General features: G+C 42.3%; 1 protein-coding gene across 1 annotated transcript in view; it reads right to left on the reverse strand.

The window, feature by feature from the left end:
- Positions 1–14,618, reverse strand: part of htr4 (5-hydroxytryptamine receptor 4) — a 113,591-nt gene extending 98,973 nt beyond the window's left edge. Inside the window, exon 1 of the mRNA XM_069169475.1 lies at positions 14,155–14,618. The gene's annotated coding sequence lies outside the window, so the exon portion shown is untranslated. The remainder of the gene's footprint in view (positions 1–14,154) is intronic.
- Between the last annotated feature and the right edge of the window lie 1,957 nt (positions 14,619–16,575).

The raw sequence follows: 16,575 nt of genomic DNA on the forward strand, positions 1-16,575 counted from the left end.
CCCGCCATTATATTTTCCGTTCAACTCTTGACCTTTTATCTGTCTTTTCTCTCTCAGCCTATTTCTTCTTCTTTTTTGAATAAATCTCTGCTTTCCACTGACATTTCCTCTTTTTCTTTTTGGCTTTTTCACTTCATTTCCATGCCTGTGGTGAACGTGAATTTCCAGTTGAGCGATGCAAAAGAGGCAGTTTTGCCTGCAATAAACAAACAAAGCTCGTGTTTTATTGATTAGATCAGCGGCTTTCTGCTTGTTATTTCATAATACAAAGAAATCTGTATCTTCTGCTCTTCGTCACAGGTTGCAATTCATCTGAAAAATCTTTACACACCCAAACAGGTTCAAAAAAATCTTTCTTTAAACTAAATATAACAATATATATAACAATATAAATTTGCTGCATTATTCTTTGGTTTAACTCCATCTGACAGTCCAATATGAACACTAATTTTGTATTTAGGAAAACCGTTATAAAAAAGCTGCCATAAAAAAATTTTTTAAAAATCATTACACAAAAAAAGCAAACAAGTAAAATCAGCCTCAGATCGCTGTGACAGAATATCTGCCTGCTCTGTTTGAAACCACTTCTCCTCGTTTCTGTCGAGCCGGGCCGAAGCGGTCGGACGGGGGTCGATGATGGATGAAGCTAGGGGGCACCGAGTCTGGGCTCGCCGCTCTCCAAACCAAACCAGCAGTTTGGCACCGCGAGCTTCACGGCGTGTTCACAGCCGGGAGGAGTTTGTATCTGAACGTCTCTGCAGGAGTCTGAAACCATCCGCTGATGAACCCGCTGCCAACTTCTGTCTTCGATGTAAATAAAAGGCACCGATACTTCACTTAATTCTGCTGCTGCCAATATTCACCTGTCGTCTTATGCTGTTGTAATTATTTCATTAATTAAAAACTGTTTTTTTAAATTCCATTTTTAGTTCAAATTGCAGAACCAAGTTTGTGTTCATTTTGTTCATGGAAAACTTTTTTTCTTTGTCATAAAATCTATAAAAACTGTTTTTACATTAAATTCGTTTTTTTAGTTGATGTATAAAAAAATGTCTATAACAACCTCCCAAAACTCAAAATGCCATCATTTGTGAAATATCTTTATCTCATTATTATCTTAGATACATTAATCTGATCTTTGTCTCATATTTTAAGATGCATTTGCCCATTTTCTTCCACCTATGTGGGGTGGGGTTGTGGTCGTAGCTCCCCGAACAACTTCCTTTTATTATTGGAATAATAAAATGCTAAATTTCCCATCAGACACGAAGAACTACAAGAAAAAGAATCCAAAATTGTGCAAAATATATTCAGTAAAAATCCACGCAAATGATCACAAATCTGCAGGATGTTTTTATGCATAAAACATTACTTCTGGAAGCTGTTACCGTGACGACAAAGATGACAGCTGCATTAGTGTTAGACTGAACTCATCACTCTGCTGCTGTATTATAGATCTATTGTGGCTTTTGCTTGTGTTGTCTGGCGAGTGGTACTTTTATCGATGTTTGATGGTCTACTACTTTACGACAAATTTACTCTGAACCTTTACAAAGTTTTATGGTCACAGTGTTGGCGTCGGCGCCATGAAAAGTGCTGACCTGCACTTTCAGGAGAAGATTTAAGGTACCAATGTGTGCATTTTGCTGCATTTTCCAGCTCTCCTCCCTCCCGAACAGCTGATCGACTGATAATCCAGCAACAGCTCCACCTCAACGTAATGTTTAATTATTGGCTCAAACTGTTCAAGATAACACAAGAAGTCAGAGCGAGATTTAAAGTATTAATGAGAGTGAACATAACTCCACGTATGTAGAAAGACACGGAGACGAAGAAGAACAATTTCTGGACAATTCCTGACTGAGCTCATATCATCATGAAGCTCCCCTCCTTCAAATCTCAATGAATTTATGAGTTCTCTCCTCAACAAAAGTCTGTCTTGGCTAAAGACTCTACATCTTTGCATTAAAGCCAGCATTCACACCTACAGTAGCAGAATTATAAAAACCTTTTTTTTTTTAAATGTCAGTTTAAAGCTGTATTTATTGTTACTTATGTATTGAAATGGATGAAATGACTATTTGTGATGTAAAAGAGGAAGTTACTTCTCGAGATTAACCCACAAACATCCCCCCAAAAAAAGCCACAAGCCAAAAGGAGAAACTCAAGCAACTCTGCAGCGTTCCTCGGCTTTATGAACATTTTCATGGCTCAGCTATTTTTGCTTTTGTTTGTTTAACAGCCATCAGTGTTTGGTTTCACTCTCAGCACTTCGATTAACCTCGTTGCAACCAGCAGTAACGAACCGTTCTCAGTGAGAAGACGCTGAGAAATCCACTGTATAATATTACATAATAAAAAAAAAACTCATTCTCGGGCGCTGGTGGAGACCAAACAGAGCACGACTCAAAAACAACTTTCATGTTTTATAGTGTCCGTTAAAATAAGTTCTAAGTATAAGCTTCAAGTGCTGACGTCAGTTGGTAAAAAAAAAATAAATAAATAAATAAATTTCCATGGCAACTGGGCTCCATGTGCTAATAAATACGATGTGGCGTGGTCAAGAGCTCCCAAACAGCTGTTAAATGGACCATTACATGACATTATTTAGTCAAAAGGAGACCTTCTTTTCTTTTGTTACAGAGACCAGGAACTACAGGCAGCAAAACGGATTTTATTTTGGTCATAATCAATGCGAAAGACGTCATATTTCCTTTAGCTGTGCCTTATTTGCAACCGAGAGGAATTCATGTAAATTCACGTCTTTCCGTTCATCAGAGTTTCAAAACACGTCGTTTCATTTTCACGTTCACGTCCATTAAAAGCTGCCGGAAACCAGCTGATGTCGTTCGACCGCCGTCCGCAGCGTCGCGACCGTCTGTGTCCGGCGTTGCGTCACGACACGACACGACAAGCGAGTTCGTGTTTATTTCCAGCGATGTCACTCGTATTCGGCCCTCGCGGGGCATCGCGGTCGACCCAACGAGCCGTCGCCTCTCCGACTGGACGAGAACCCTCAGAGGGGCCGACGCTGTTTACATCTGGACTTTTATTTGTCCCGCATCCGATTACGAAATGTTTAAGCAACACATGACAACAGGTGCAAACAGAGCAGATTTACAGTCCCTCACACACACACACACACACACACACACACACACTCAGCCCACATGTATAAACACATTCTTCATACCAACCGTCACACAGACACAAGCTCTCTCTCCACTCTCCTAAATATCCGACTCGTTTCCCTTTTCTTGAATAATTTCTCTTCTTTTATTTTGTCTTTCTGTTTCATCTTGGCTTTAATTCAGATTCTCATGTTCTGTTAAAAAAAAAAAAAAAAAAAAAAAAAAAATCCTTTTTTCATGCTGTTTTGAAAAGCCAGCTTGTTTTCATACCAAAAACAAATTTGTAAATTCATCTTTTACATGGAGGTGACGAAACCACTGAAAGAATTTTCTATATTACTGGGTGTGAACCATCAATTCATGATTTTGACCCACAGCGCACATTTAATCAGGTTATCTTTACACGTTTTTCTTGACTCACTCAAAAATGCATTCAAATTGGAATTAAATATTTACAAGTGTTTTAAAATCGCAGATAAAAAGCTTAATTGTCACCTGAGGGAAAATATAGACTGCTTCCGAAATCTAATCAGTGTTTCTACCACTAAAAAGTTTGGTTTAAAAAAAAAAAAGGAAGTGAGCCGAGCCGAGCTGAAGAAAAAGAAAAGGACAGTTTGAAGTGTCTGGTTTCCTCTTTTGCTTCCAGCTTCGACCTGTTTCTCTCCCGTCTGGTGAAAGCAGACCTCAAGGAGGCGTTTTTCAACACGGGCTTGAATTTCACATTTACAAACATAAATAAAACAAAAATGGTGCAACACTGCAAAACTATATACATAAGCAGTTCATCTCCTCAGGATAATAAAAAATAGAAAAAAAAAACCATGTTGGTTGTTCAGAGTTTTCTACGAGTGTGTGATCCGCACCGGTCAGACGTTTATGAAAAATAAATAGCGCCGAGCTCAGCGCTTGACTCCTGGCCTTTTGGAAGCGTCCGGGTAAACAACCGAACCAGCAGATACCAACGTCTCCCCGGCGGCGCTCCACGCAGCTGCGCTTTCGTCGTTTTCTGAACCGCTGATGATTCACAGCCACAATCGTTCCCTTTTCTCATCTCTCCTATGAAAAGTAACTGCAAGATGCCCATTGCAAATATGTTTTTTAATAACCCTTTTAATCTGATGGAAGTCAAATCTGACGAGTTCACAAGCAATCGAACATTTATAAAGGTTGGAAGGAGGATTTTCATGTACAGATGTCTTTGTTCCTTTACTCCCTGTGTGTGTGTGTGTGTGTGTGTGTGTGTGTTGACTGCAGGTGGGCAGCCTTCAGGAGGAGGTTCATACACTCCTGAATCTTTGAAGTTGAGCTTTGATGTCGACCAGCTGAGAAACACACTTTAGAATTACAGTGATATTTCATTTGGCCTTAAAAAATATTTCAATATTTTTTCTTGGTTCACTTTCTCCAAAGTCCCCGGGCGCCACCACAACAAACCAACTGTATAAACAGGCAAGAAAACAATCAAAGCATTTTACGATTAAAAGTTTCAATAATAAATGCATGTTTACGCGAGGCAGAGAGGTTATTACTTCCGACACTTCCTACAAAAAATAATACCAAATTATAAGGAAATCATGAAAGCATTACATAATAATGAATTCCAACTGATCTACGAGGCTCCGAAACCCTGCATGTGCAAAAACTTTGTGAGCTTTATGAGTAATGGAACATTTTCACGGCTTCAAAATTTAATGTTCTCCTTCTTTAAACTTTCCCTCCTTAATCCTTCTAATGGATTTTTTTTTTTTACTTTCCCTGCTGTCATATATTTATTTATTCTTTTCAGCTCCGTTCTGCTCCGCTCGGCTTTTTTTTATTTTATTCTTATGTTAGAAGCTTGTTAAGAGTCAAAGTGGATCTCGACTCCGCTCCCCTGGGTGAACGTCTCCTCAGAAATAAAGAGTGGGGGGGTCGTGGATCGTTGCTCGGGTCACATCGCCGTGTAACATTTGCTCGAGCGCCGACGTTATGAAAAAACTGTCAGCGTCTCGGCTCTTCAATGTTTGTTTTTTTTTGGATCACAAATAAAAAAGGAGGACACTTAACCTTTTTGGTTAAAGGGCACGCTGCTCAAATTGACGAGATCTGCTTTGGAAACACGGCCGTTCGAAATAACTTCAGACAATGAAGTAAATGCACTCAAGAATCTAAATGTAAATGGAGGATGAAATGCTAATGTAATGAGCAGACCGAGGAGGAAAATGGAAATGTGCTTGTGTGTTGGTTTTTGTTTTTTAGATAAGGTCAGCAGCGGGAGTCTTGGTTTGTTAATTAAAGACTGACATCACAATCAATCCCCGTGTCCAACCTTTCAGTACTCCGATTCAACCCAACTTGAATAATGAGGCCGGTTTTGACGGCTCGGTCACAGGTCCAGTCGATAAAGATCTGCAGCTGTGAAGTCGATGGAAAACTGCTGATGATGAAGGAAATAACCTGCTCACTCTCTAAGTGCTGTCGGGTGTCGGGTCCGGTGACACCCGCGCTGTTTTCCAGATGATATCCTTCCTTCAGTACACTAACAAATAGTTCTCTTCCGTGTTAGGACTCTTACTTGTGTAGAGTTTTGACAGAGCTTTAAATATTTTACCCAGAAATCAACGTGTTTTGGTGCTCCTGTGTTTCAGCACGCGCAATAAACACACTGATTCTTCTGTCCAGCAGCAGCAGTGAAGAAGAAACACTTATGCGAGGTGTTCAGGGACAGCTGCAGCTTCCTCAGACGCTTTCATTTGGGAATTCTTCACGTCGGTGGCCCCGCCCCCTTCCTCTACGGAGCCAAGACGCCGACCGTGTAGGATGGAAAGTGTGCAGCGTTTTCACACGTCCTTTTTTTTTTTGGAGCGTTTTGACGTGTAGTCCACCGGCTGTTTCTGTACTTGGAGCACAGCACCGGTCTCGGCTCGCCAAAAGGGAACCTTAACCTCGGAGCGGTGCGGCGGTTTCTGCTGCTCCCTGTACGTTTTGGATTTTGTTGAGAATTTGACTAACCTGGACGGTAGAAATTACCGGCACTCGCTTCGGTGCACCAAAACAATTTCGCACATTTGGATTTATTTTGCGCTAGCATGCGGCTTAAATGCTTAAACCGTTAGATGCAGACTAATGTGGACAAAACTCTCCACTGTACCCTACGGCAAGATAAGAATCCCATTTTAAACAGCAACGACAAAAATGCAAAATTTTACTGTCACCCCTGAGAAGACAAAATTAAGGAATATTTAGCATTCTTGCTTAAAAAAAAATTGATCACGAGTCGACATTTAATTTTAATATTGTCGACAAACGATCTGACTTTTCAAAAAAAAGCCCTGAAGAACAAATCAGTTAACCACAAAAAGAAGAACTGGAACAGCCCCTCCATCATAAAAGTCCTTCTGACAAGAAATGGCAAAAAGATGAATCAAACTACTGCAAACTTAAATCCCACTATTTAAAAAAAAAAAAAAAGCATTTACACAGTTTAAAACGCAAAGAAAAACCCAGCTAACGGAAGCGGTTTTGGCCGAGAAGGTTGTTTTTTTCGTAAAAGAGCATCTCAGACTGCCGCCAAACCAACAGCAAACAGACCCTGCAGATACGACGCAGAGCCGCAGTAACAGAAAAAATGATTTCAACATGAAACGAGAGTGGAGGAAGAGCGCAAAAAACACAAAGACCTGGGAATGCACTGCCGCCTGTGTTTCAGCTGGAAGGAGGCGTCTGAGTGTTATAAGAGGTGAAGGTAGACTCCTCCAGCCTGCAGCCTGCATGCATAAATAATGAGGCACCGCATTTACTCTCTCTCACATTTGGGGAATTTAGCTGACTCTTATCTGGGGCGACTTAGAAGGAGCGCATTATTAAAATGTTTTCATTAAAAGTAAACACAAGCAGAGAGAGAGAGAGAGCGGGTCGGAGTCGGAGAGGGTCTGGGAAGAAAAGGAGGACGACGTTCCCAGAAAAAACAACAGATGGACGCTGAGGGCTGTGAGACCTTAACACGGGTGGGAGACCGTGTTTTACTTCAAGTTTGAAGGTCACTTAGAGGATGTTGGGCGGCATGTCAAAAGTAGAGGTTTACACAAGCACAAATCTTCTTCTTTTATTATTTATATCGTGTATAATTTTGCTGTAAAACAAGGAAATTTCTACTTTTATGGCACTAATCTATCACAAAAAGTAGAAAATATTCGAATTGTTCACAGCAACAGCCAATTGGCAAAATTATACTTGTTATCAGGCTGCTTGTTACTCTAATTACAGACTTTTGGTTTTGGAAGTAAAAATAATATCAAGTTTTGAGGGATTTCTTTCAAAATCTCACTCTGGCTTGGTCATAAAATTTACAGCAGGAAATATTCGACATTATTTACGTCCTAAAGTTTTATCTCCATTATCCTCATTTTGTGTCTCTTTGCAGTCACTTCACACCAATTTGTGTTCACTTTGCATTTCTTTTCTGTTTGGTTTGTGCCTTTTTCTAGTTTGTCTGAAACCAACTTCATCCAAGTAAGCGCTGGAGTGAAAAATATGTTATATTTAATTCAAAATATTCAGTGGAGCTGTAGGTTGAGACTGTGATGCGTTAAAAGTCCCAAAGCTGCAAGTCTGTAATTTTTGTTTCGTTAAGTCTTCAGTTTTAATGTTTGTAGCCAGAAGAACTTCGTCTGTCTCCACCCACTGATTACTGAAACTAATAAGATAATTTCTCCCCGAGGAGCTTTCGCTGCCTCTGAAAATACAGACGATGTCTGTATGTTGAGTTTGAAGTTAACAGAGGAAACTTTATCACCGCTTCATTTGCAGCCAGAAGAGAACATGAAAACATTTAGACAGCGAGATCCAATTAATCTGCATCCAAAAGTCATTTTAGAAGTTCAGCTCCGCTGGATTCATTATCGCAGCCTGTTAGGTACACACACAGGAAATATATACACACACACACACATACACAAACAAAAATATATACACACACACACACACAAATATATACACACACACTAGAAAAGAAAAGAAAAAGATTCATGCAAGTAAACAAACAAATACAAACATTTTTACTGGAACCTCCTGTCCAATCAAAAATTCCGATTAATAAACTGCATCCGTGATTATCCAGATACAAACACACACACACAAAGTTAGTTTGACGTGTTGACAGCGTCTCCGAAGCGTCGGATGGACGCGTCGGGTGCTCAAACAGGCGTGCTTTAATTACACAACTCATGGTGTTTACATCCTTTCATTCCTCCGCGATAGAAGGTGAAAGTAGGGAAAGAGGCGCCTCTAATAGACCCGTGAGTGAGAGTGAGCCAGGTAATCACCGACAGCACAAGTAATCACGTTTGCATTATTTGGTTCACTCCGGTGGAGAAGGACGGATGTGGAGGGAAGAGGATTATAGTAATGAGGTGATTACAGAGTCTACAGCATCGACACTATCCAGTAGCACTGGAAGCACAGAAAAAAATAAAACACACAAACATAGCACCATCACGTGATGACAGTTTTGAGGTCAGTTCTTATTTCTGGAGCTGCGAAGCCTCCGAAATATTCATGTCGGGTATCGACGTAAGAAGCATCAAATTCTACAGATGTTATCACGTTGCTTAGAAGTGGGCGTGGCTTAGTGAATACCAGAAGTGACCATCCGTACGACCGTACGACTTGGTACGCCAAAAAAAAAATGAAACCTTATCTTCGGTGACTTATGCCGCCAAGTTTCACGCTTTGAAAACATGTAACTGTCACGCATGGACGCCGTAGCGTGTCCATTTCATGCTTTGCCGTGATACCGGGTCACAGTTCCTGGATACAAGCGTGTTTTGACAGTTTTGGGAATATATCCAGAAATATGTTAGGTTGCATCTCAGAGTAGAGTAGAGTGGACTGTCCTCTCCGAGTGCCCCCTCTGATGTCTCCTGAATCCTCTCTCCTCTTTTTAAACCCCTCCGTGTGTGGAGAGGCTCTGATTGGTGATATGAAGCTGCGTTCAGAAGCAGATCTGACAGCCAACAACTGGAGGTAATTACCTCCATTCAGATGCCCACAGGAGAGGATCACAGAGCCTCTGCAACAATATGCAAATCGCATCTCCTGCATGATGTGTGTGTGTGTGTGTGTGTGTGTGTGTGTGTGTGTGTGTGTGTGTGTTAGTTTCTTTGTACAGAAGACTACTGCTTTTCATTTTGTAACTCACGTGGAACGGGTTCAGTAGAGCCATCAATTCTCAAATAAAAAGCTGGTCTCAAATAATACTCACTTACACGGCGAGGGCTGACGGTGTATCGTGCAAAAGTATCTGTACTCTATTATGCAACGTTTTCAAAGCATTATTTCCATCCGTACATGGAGAATAAGCTGATGGGGGGTTAGATTACCAGTTGAATATTTTAAGTGTCTCTGGGTAATTATTTTGTCAGTCAAAACTGGTCTGAAGAAACAGCTTGCTCATATTGTTCTTTGAAGGAAAATTCAGTTTCAGGACGAGCTGGGCGTGTCTAAACAGAAGTTTAGTCTCTTTGTTGTAGCTGTACTCTCACTACCAGCTGAGATATGGAAGCTTTTAGAAAACCTCAAACGAATGGCCACTGCAAGAAGCATTCATAAAATCTATCCTAAGAAAAAGAAAATGATTATACCCATTGAAGAGTATGAATCTTTAGTTTTCATGCAGTTTAGTGGGGGAGAGTGAACCCAGGTTGATTTCTGTAGCTACGATCAACAGATATCTCCTGAATGCCTCACAGGCAAGTTGTCGCTCGATGTTAAGTGGTCTCAGCTTTCAGGAGGTCTGAAAATACAGGTCATCAAAATGCAAAATTCTGTAATTGATCAAAATCTGGATTATAATGTTATTAATTACGCAGCTCTGCAGCTCGGTGGCGTCGCCCTGCCAGGTGTGATACATAAACAGTAGATCCAGAGACAGGCAGACAACGAGAGGATGTAGAGAGAGACAGAAGTGACTATTGATCCTCCACTGATGCTCTTGTGTGTGTGTGGGTGTGTGTGTGTGTGTGTGTGTGTGTGTCTGTGTGTGTGTGTGTCTGTGTGTGTGCGTGTGTGTGTGTGTGTGTGTCTGTGTGTGTGTGTGTGTCTGTGTGTGTGTGTGTCTGTGTGTGTGCGTGTGTGTGTGTGTGTGTGTGTCTGTGTGTGTGTGTGTCTGTCGGATTCAGTTATTGACTCAAAGTGTTCTGGCTCATTTCGATCCGTCTTAGCAGCAGAGAGAACGACTGCCTGTGCTCCTGTGTTACTTATGATGCGAGGACTTAAATGTTTTCGATTTTTAAAAGACCTCAGGCAGCCTCGCCCGACATGCAAATCATTACATTTTTAGTGTGAAGACTTTGATAAATTAATGTAAGTCCATGTAATGTCCACTGAAGTGATGGAAACATCACTGTGTGTGTGTGTGTGTGTGTGTGTGTGTGTGTGTGTGTCCATGCAGGCTAAACTTTCCACCTTGTGATCTTTGAGATTTCAGATGACTGAACATGTGCTCGTTTATTCCTTTATGACCTTTCTCTGTATCTTATAAAAACCCTTTAGAATAATTAAGTTAATTTGCCCTCATTTTGCTGGAGCATACTTTGGTCACTACAACAGCTTCTCAAAACAAGCCTTATTCTCAGCTTCTATCATCACCAGTTCGTCCCTGTCTGAGAAATCAATCAATTTCTCAATTCCACCGTACAAAGGAAAGCTTCGATGCCGTCAAATCAAGGTTTTCTTTTCTTTATTTTTGAGGAAAAAGTTTTTGTCTTCCTGATTTGGTCATTTTCGGGCTGAATAACAACATAAATTCTCTTCAATCCATTAATTCCTACAACATCCATGCAAGGCAAATAAAAGTACATTCTATGGTTTAGGTAAATTAAACTGTATACATCTGGTCGTTGGGCTCAGAACCAGACACCCCGCCTGCTTACAGCCTTACTTTTCCCTGCAGGGTATAAATTATGGGCGACTTGCTCCACTGGAACTGAACAGTTTGGGTCAGCGTTACGTTTTGCCCAAAGAAAAATCCTCAATGCAGAATATTTGCATGATGCAGTAGCCCAAAGCAGGACTGGACCATCCTCTGCCTGCAGACTCAATCTTATGGGAACTCAATGTACATAATGACCACGTGTCAACACATGGAGCGACAGACATTCCCACACGTCTCCCGTTCTGTACAACGTCTACTGTCTGTTACCGAATCAGTCGATGTCACGAACCCTTTTTCTTTGACGTCCGTATCGACTGTTGTATACTGTTGAACACATGAACTCCCTCCACTTACAGCGTGTAGCTGCCACATCGATCACAGGAACAGCAGGACGTTAAAGAGGACAAACTCCCATCGCCCCGTCTTCAATGCACTGTTGGGATCAGCATTTATTATCCCTAAAAAAAACAACTGTGGGTCGGGGTTCAGACTTCAGCTTTCAAAAGAGGTTGCTCACACACACACACACACACTGCACAGCTTTTCCAAACCCCACAACCAATTTCATCTGATTGTTTTGTTGTGCTGATCCATCACGATTAGTTCAAACCCCCCACCCCCAAAAATAACCTGCTCGGAGCACACAAGTTCAAAAGCGGCACGCTCACAGCGAGAGGCGAAGAGGGGCAGCAGTGGAGCGTCTCGGAGCAAAGAGAGACAAATGTTTTTTCTCTAAAAGTTAGTCGTTAAAGTGCCGCTGACCACCGGGCTGAAAGCCGTTACGATCACAGCGTGTTGTGTTTGTTTTACAGCCAGCACTCTGCCCTCTAGTGGAGAAAAATCCCCTGAGAGAGCATGAAACAGAGAGAAAACATTTCACAAGCTGCTTATTTGGCAAAGTGTGAAATAGACATGCTGGTCCACTAAGCTACATGGTTTGGGTTTAGGGGAAAAAATAAAAGGTTGTGGTTTGGAAACAAAAAACACCAAGAAAATCATCCTCCTGGATTTGAACCTCATCCCACATGGCAGTCTGAGTCACACCACCAAGCTACACCTCCTGCCTCCTCATACTGCCAAGAAATGTCCTTTGTACTTGTTCTGAAAACCTTTGTGGGACCTTGGTCACATGATCTCGCGTCACATGCAGGTTTTATGCTTTTAAAACGTGCGTGTAAGTTGCACGCTTACAAATCGTGCAACGTTCACGCTTAGACAGGCCAAAGCGTGTCTATTTCACGCTTTGACGTGATACTGGGTTGAATCATTTCTCGATCCATGAACCCAATCCAACATCGAAATGTTCTTGTAATCATAGAGAATATGGATGTTACCCAGATAAATGTGAATAACCTAAGCAGAACCAGCCCATTTATTATCCCTACTATAAATCTGTTGATTATTTACTTTCACTGATTGTAGATTTACTACAGAAAGAGTCAGTCAGTCCAGTTTCTGACATTTAAAAATACCCCCTCCTGGGGGATCCCGAGGCATTCCCAGGCCCGAGGAGCTCTTCATCTCTCCACCAGGTCTTCCCTCGGGTTTCCTCCCGGCCAAACGTATTTCATAAAACGTCAAAACCAATGATAAATTCTCCCCCAACATTTGCAAGAGCCCAATGTTTCATCCTAAGGGTTCTCGCCGACTGGCTGCCAAAGAAAAAAAGTACTTCACACTGACATGAAACTAAGAAAAAGCAAGAAAACATCAAACTTTGGGCATTTTATTGGATAAAATCAATTTGTTAACGACTCCTTGTGGCATAAAAGTGAAATTGAAGTGAAGAAAATTAACTGGAAAAAAGCTGCATCTCGGTCTGTAACAGCTTCCAAATAAATAAAACACGCAGCAAAGCAAAGCAATACGAGTCAATGTAATCTCATCTTGAGAAGCGATTCTTATAGAGCGGGAGGACAAATTCACATCAACTCGATTCAAGAAAAACCTGGAGAGATGCTGCTGCTGGACATTATTCATTTCTTCTAAAGTAAGAAATCTTGTTTTGTTGCGCTCCTGACTGCAAGTGTGGTTTTAGTGTGTGCAGCGTAGCAGTGCCGGTCTCCGGCGCCGTCTCACGCTATTTGGTGGACGAGCTGGAGGACATGTGTGAACTTGTAAGTGATCCAGCGGCGATCCCTCCTATCACACCAACTGACACAACCAGCGCGTTGTCCTTGCACCTTTGATCGAGGGACGCCGATTCCACCCATGCCCGATCTATAAAATATTACGTAATGATAATAAGAGCAGCCGTAAAGTACAGCTCCAATATAGCTTTAATACAAGCGTGTCTGTTCCAAAGACGTGGTTTGGTCTCCGGTTCTCACTGGTAATGTGTCAATATGCAATGAAACTGAACTGCAGCTGTCTAGAACACTGTTTTATGTGAGAGATGCAAGATAAGTTTTATTCATTTTATTTTAACGCAGACTGCAATGAAACAAAAATATCACAGCTTGAAGTTCACTTCAAAACGTCATTCCTGCCTCTAAAAGATGAGCTTGGAAAAGTCTTATTTCTGTCTTTAATAGCACACAAAAGTCTGCTTCATTCACATATTCAAATCAAAGTGACACTCGCACAAAACCTTTATGAGAAAACCACAGATTTCCAGCAATTCAAGAGCTTTCACCATCACTGACTGCTCAGTCGCAGGATCCAGCGGCTCGCTGCAGCCTCCTGCTCCAGTTATATGGAGGTTTGAAGACTCAGTGTATGAGAATAAATGCTTTTACACTGAAAGTAGAAGCAAACTTTGACAGATATGTGACTTATATCCCAGGGTACAAACATTACCACGGACAATAGCACTCTCAATTCCTAAATTTAAATGAATGAGCCACCAGAAAATCCCTCCAATATCACAAAACCTGGCTGGAATTTCAGTGAATTTTGCTGTCATCCATTAAGGAGATTTAAAACTCGCAGGTGAGTCCCACAAACTCGGAATTACAGCAGGAATATGAACCTTCATGTTTCATGGAGCTTCCCTTTGGCTCGTGAGCGTCACCTTGTCCGCAGAGGTCAAAGACTCAGTGAGGACATCCGAGCTGGAACCGCGTCCAGTGCGCAGATAATCTGAGAGAATAGAAGTGGAATTGAACTCACCATTTCTCTGTAGAGGCGCCGGCTCCAGAAAGCATGTCACGACACTAAATCCCCACGAGACACAATCACATTGTTCCCCGGCGCGCGAGCTCAAAAGCGAAACTAATCAGTGAAGCGAAATCAGAGAGGAAAAGTGCAAGTAGGCCAAAAGGGTCGCGGCTGAAGCTCGGGAGTCTTCAGAGACAGGGCTGACAATGAGGAGCGCGAGCGCGGCAGCAAGAGACAGAGTGGGACAGTGGACAAGTGCGCCAAAAAAAAAAAAAAAAAAGGGACAGTGAGGAGCGGTGCGCGCCCGGAGACACCGGGGTGTCACGGCGGAGACAGAGAGAGCGAGAGGGAGGCAGGGAGAGAGACCCAGGAGGAAAAGTGAGGACACCCCGCGGATATTTAGAGAGACAGCACCGGAGTCCGTCCGTCCGTGCCGGGACACAAGCGGAGGCAGCAGCGGAGATGTTGCGCTGTGCCGCTTCTCTCCCTGAACTCACAGCGGGCATTAACCCGCTCCGGACTAGTCCCTCCTCTTTAGGCGTGAAGTGGAGGAAGCATCCACACACACACACACACACACACACACACACACATAAATGAACACACACGCGCGCGCACACCCCTCCCTCCCTCACGCGCTTTCTCCCTCACTGTCACACTACATTTGATCAAACATGATCCATTTGGCTGCTCAGATGCGCGCGGAAGTGAAGGGGATGAAGAGATGCAGGTGATTGAAAGGCAAAAAGAAAAACCTCTGACCTGAGCACCGGGAACACCTGACTTTGACCTGAAGTTGTGTTTGTTTGTTTGTTTTTTTTGGGGGGGGCTTCGTTGATTTAAAGAGGACCTGTAATCAGACAACTAGTATTAAACAGCCAATCAGTGGTCAGAGTTTATGACCTAATGATTTTAATAGTGTCAACCAGTGCTGATTTTATTCCGTTTTAATTTCATACAGCTGATATTATGTGCAATTTTACACACAGCATTTCATTTTGACCACATTCAGGGATGGATTGCATCCTAACCAAAGCAAAGCACAGCAAAAAGGATGTATTTTTTTGTGGCTGTTTTGGTGCCACTTGTCTTTTCAGGACTTCTGTCTTTGTATCAGCATCATTGAATATCTGTCATTTACAGTTCAATTAAAAACATATTCAAACTCCACATGACTTTTTTCACACTTTAAATTGATAAAATGATCATTTTTGCACATCAATCTGAACAAAACAATATTGAAAAAGTCAAAAGAAGGGAATAACGTTTTTTTTTTAAATTTATTTATTTTTTTTTTTTTTAAATGAAATCTCATTTACAGACAAACTTGTCTGGTGCATCCTGTCTGGTTATCCTTGAGATGTGTTTCGAACTTGACTCAAGTCCACCTACGGCAGATCGAATTAACTGGACACAGTTTCAAAAGGAACCCATGTGGATATCAGGTTTCCAGAATTTCTGTCAGGTCAAAATCTAAGACATTTCTAAAGCTTTAAAATCGAAGATGTTTGGTACCACCAGGACAAAAAGGACAGCCAGCCATACTGAGAGCAGGAAGGACCTTGTTAGCCTCACAAACCCTCTTCAAAGTGGGACAAAAGAAAGTCACATACGGAGAGGACCTCCTTGAAGAAAACCTGCACCGGAAGTCAAACCACCTGAAACTGTGAAAAGATCACTTTTCAGCGCTGCAGTGACGAAAAGCAAACAGCCGAGACGACGCTGGAAACTTCGGGACAAGACTCAACGTATGAAGTGGGACTCTAACACGTCCAGAAATTCAGCTTTCTGTGAATCATCACGAAGATGAAAGCGTCCCAGCTTCAGGTGGGGATCTCACTGCAGGTACGTTCACTCCCCTTCATCTTCAGAAAAAGGAAAGCGGATGCTGTCAAACTCATCCGTGACTCATCTGTCCAGCTGCATCCCGTCCTTCTTCCATCGTCTCGTCTTTTGTTCAGCCACCGTTTCCTGCCTGTGACCCAATAATCCATGTTGTGTAACACCCAGAGGCCTCACGTTATTCTTTGTGAAAAAAACAACTTCTGTGACAAAATCATTTCTGCCTTCAATCCAACCAGATTTTTATGAGTGACAGTACAGCCCCGATGACGAACGTCCCCCCCCCCCCCCCCCTCCATTTTTGCACAAGATTTGGATCGGCGGCGTCTGAAGCGTGACAGCTGGATGGATGGCCCGGGGCCGGGTCCATTCTCCCAACGGTGATTTATTCATCGGAGATAGCGAACGCTGGGGAGTGAAGAGACGATCAACTTCCTCTCACGCTGAGTCGCAGTTAGAAGTAGGTTCGGTGAAGCGGTCTACGTATCAGGGACTGAACTTGGCATTTGCTCCAAAGCAGGCGGAGAGTTTTCTGTACTCTTCACGGTGAATATGGGAAGTGTTACAGGTTCCAGAACAGGAGGATTCGGT

Source organism: Embiotoca jacksoni, unplaced genomic scaffold (genome assembly GCF_022577435.1).
Source record: "Embiotoca jacksoni isolate LCO1_2020_lvr unplaced genomic scaffold, fEmbJac1.0.p SCAF_45, whole genome shotgun sequence".
Taxonomy (NCBI): domain Eukaryota; kingdom Metazoa; phylum Chordata; class Actinopteri; family Embiotocidae; genus Embiotoca; species Embiotoca jacksoni.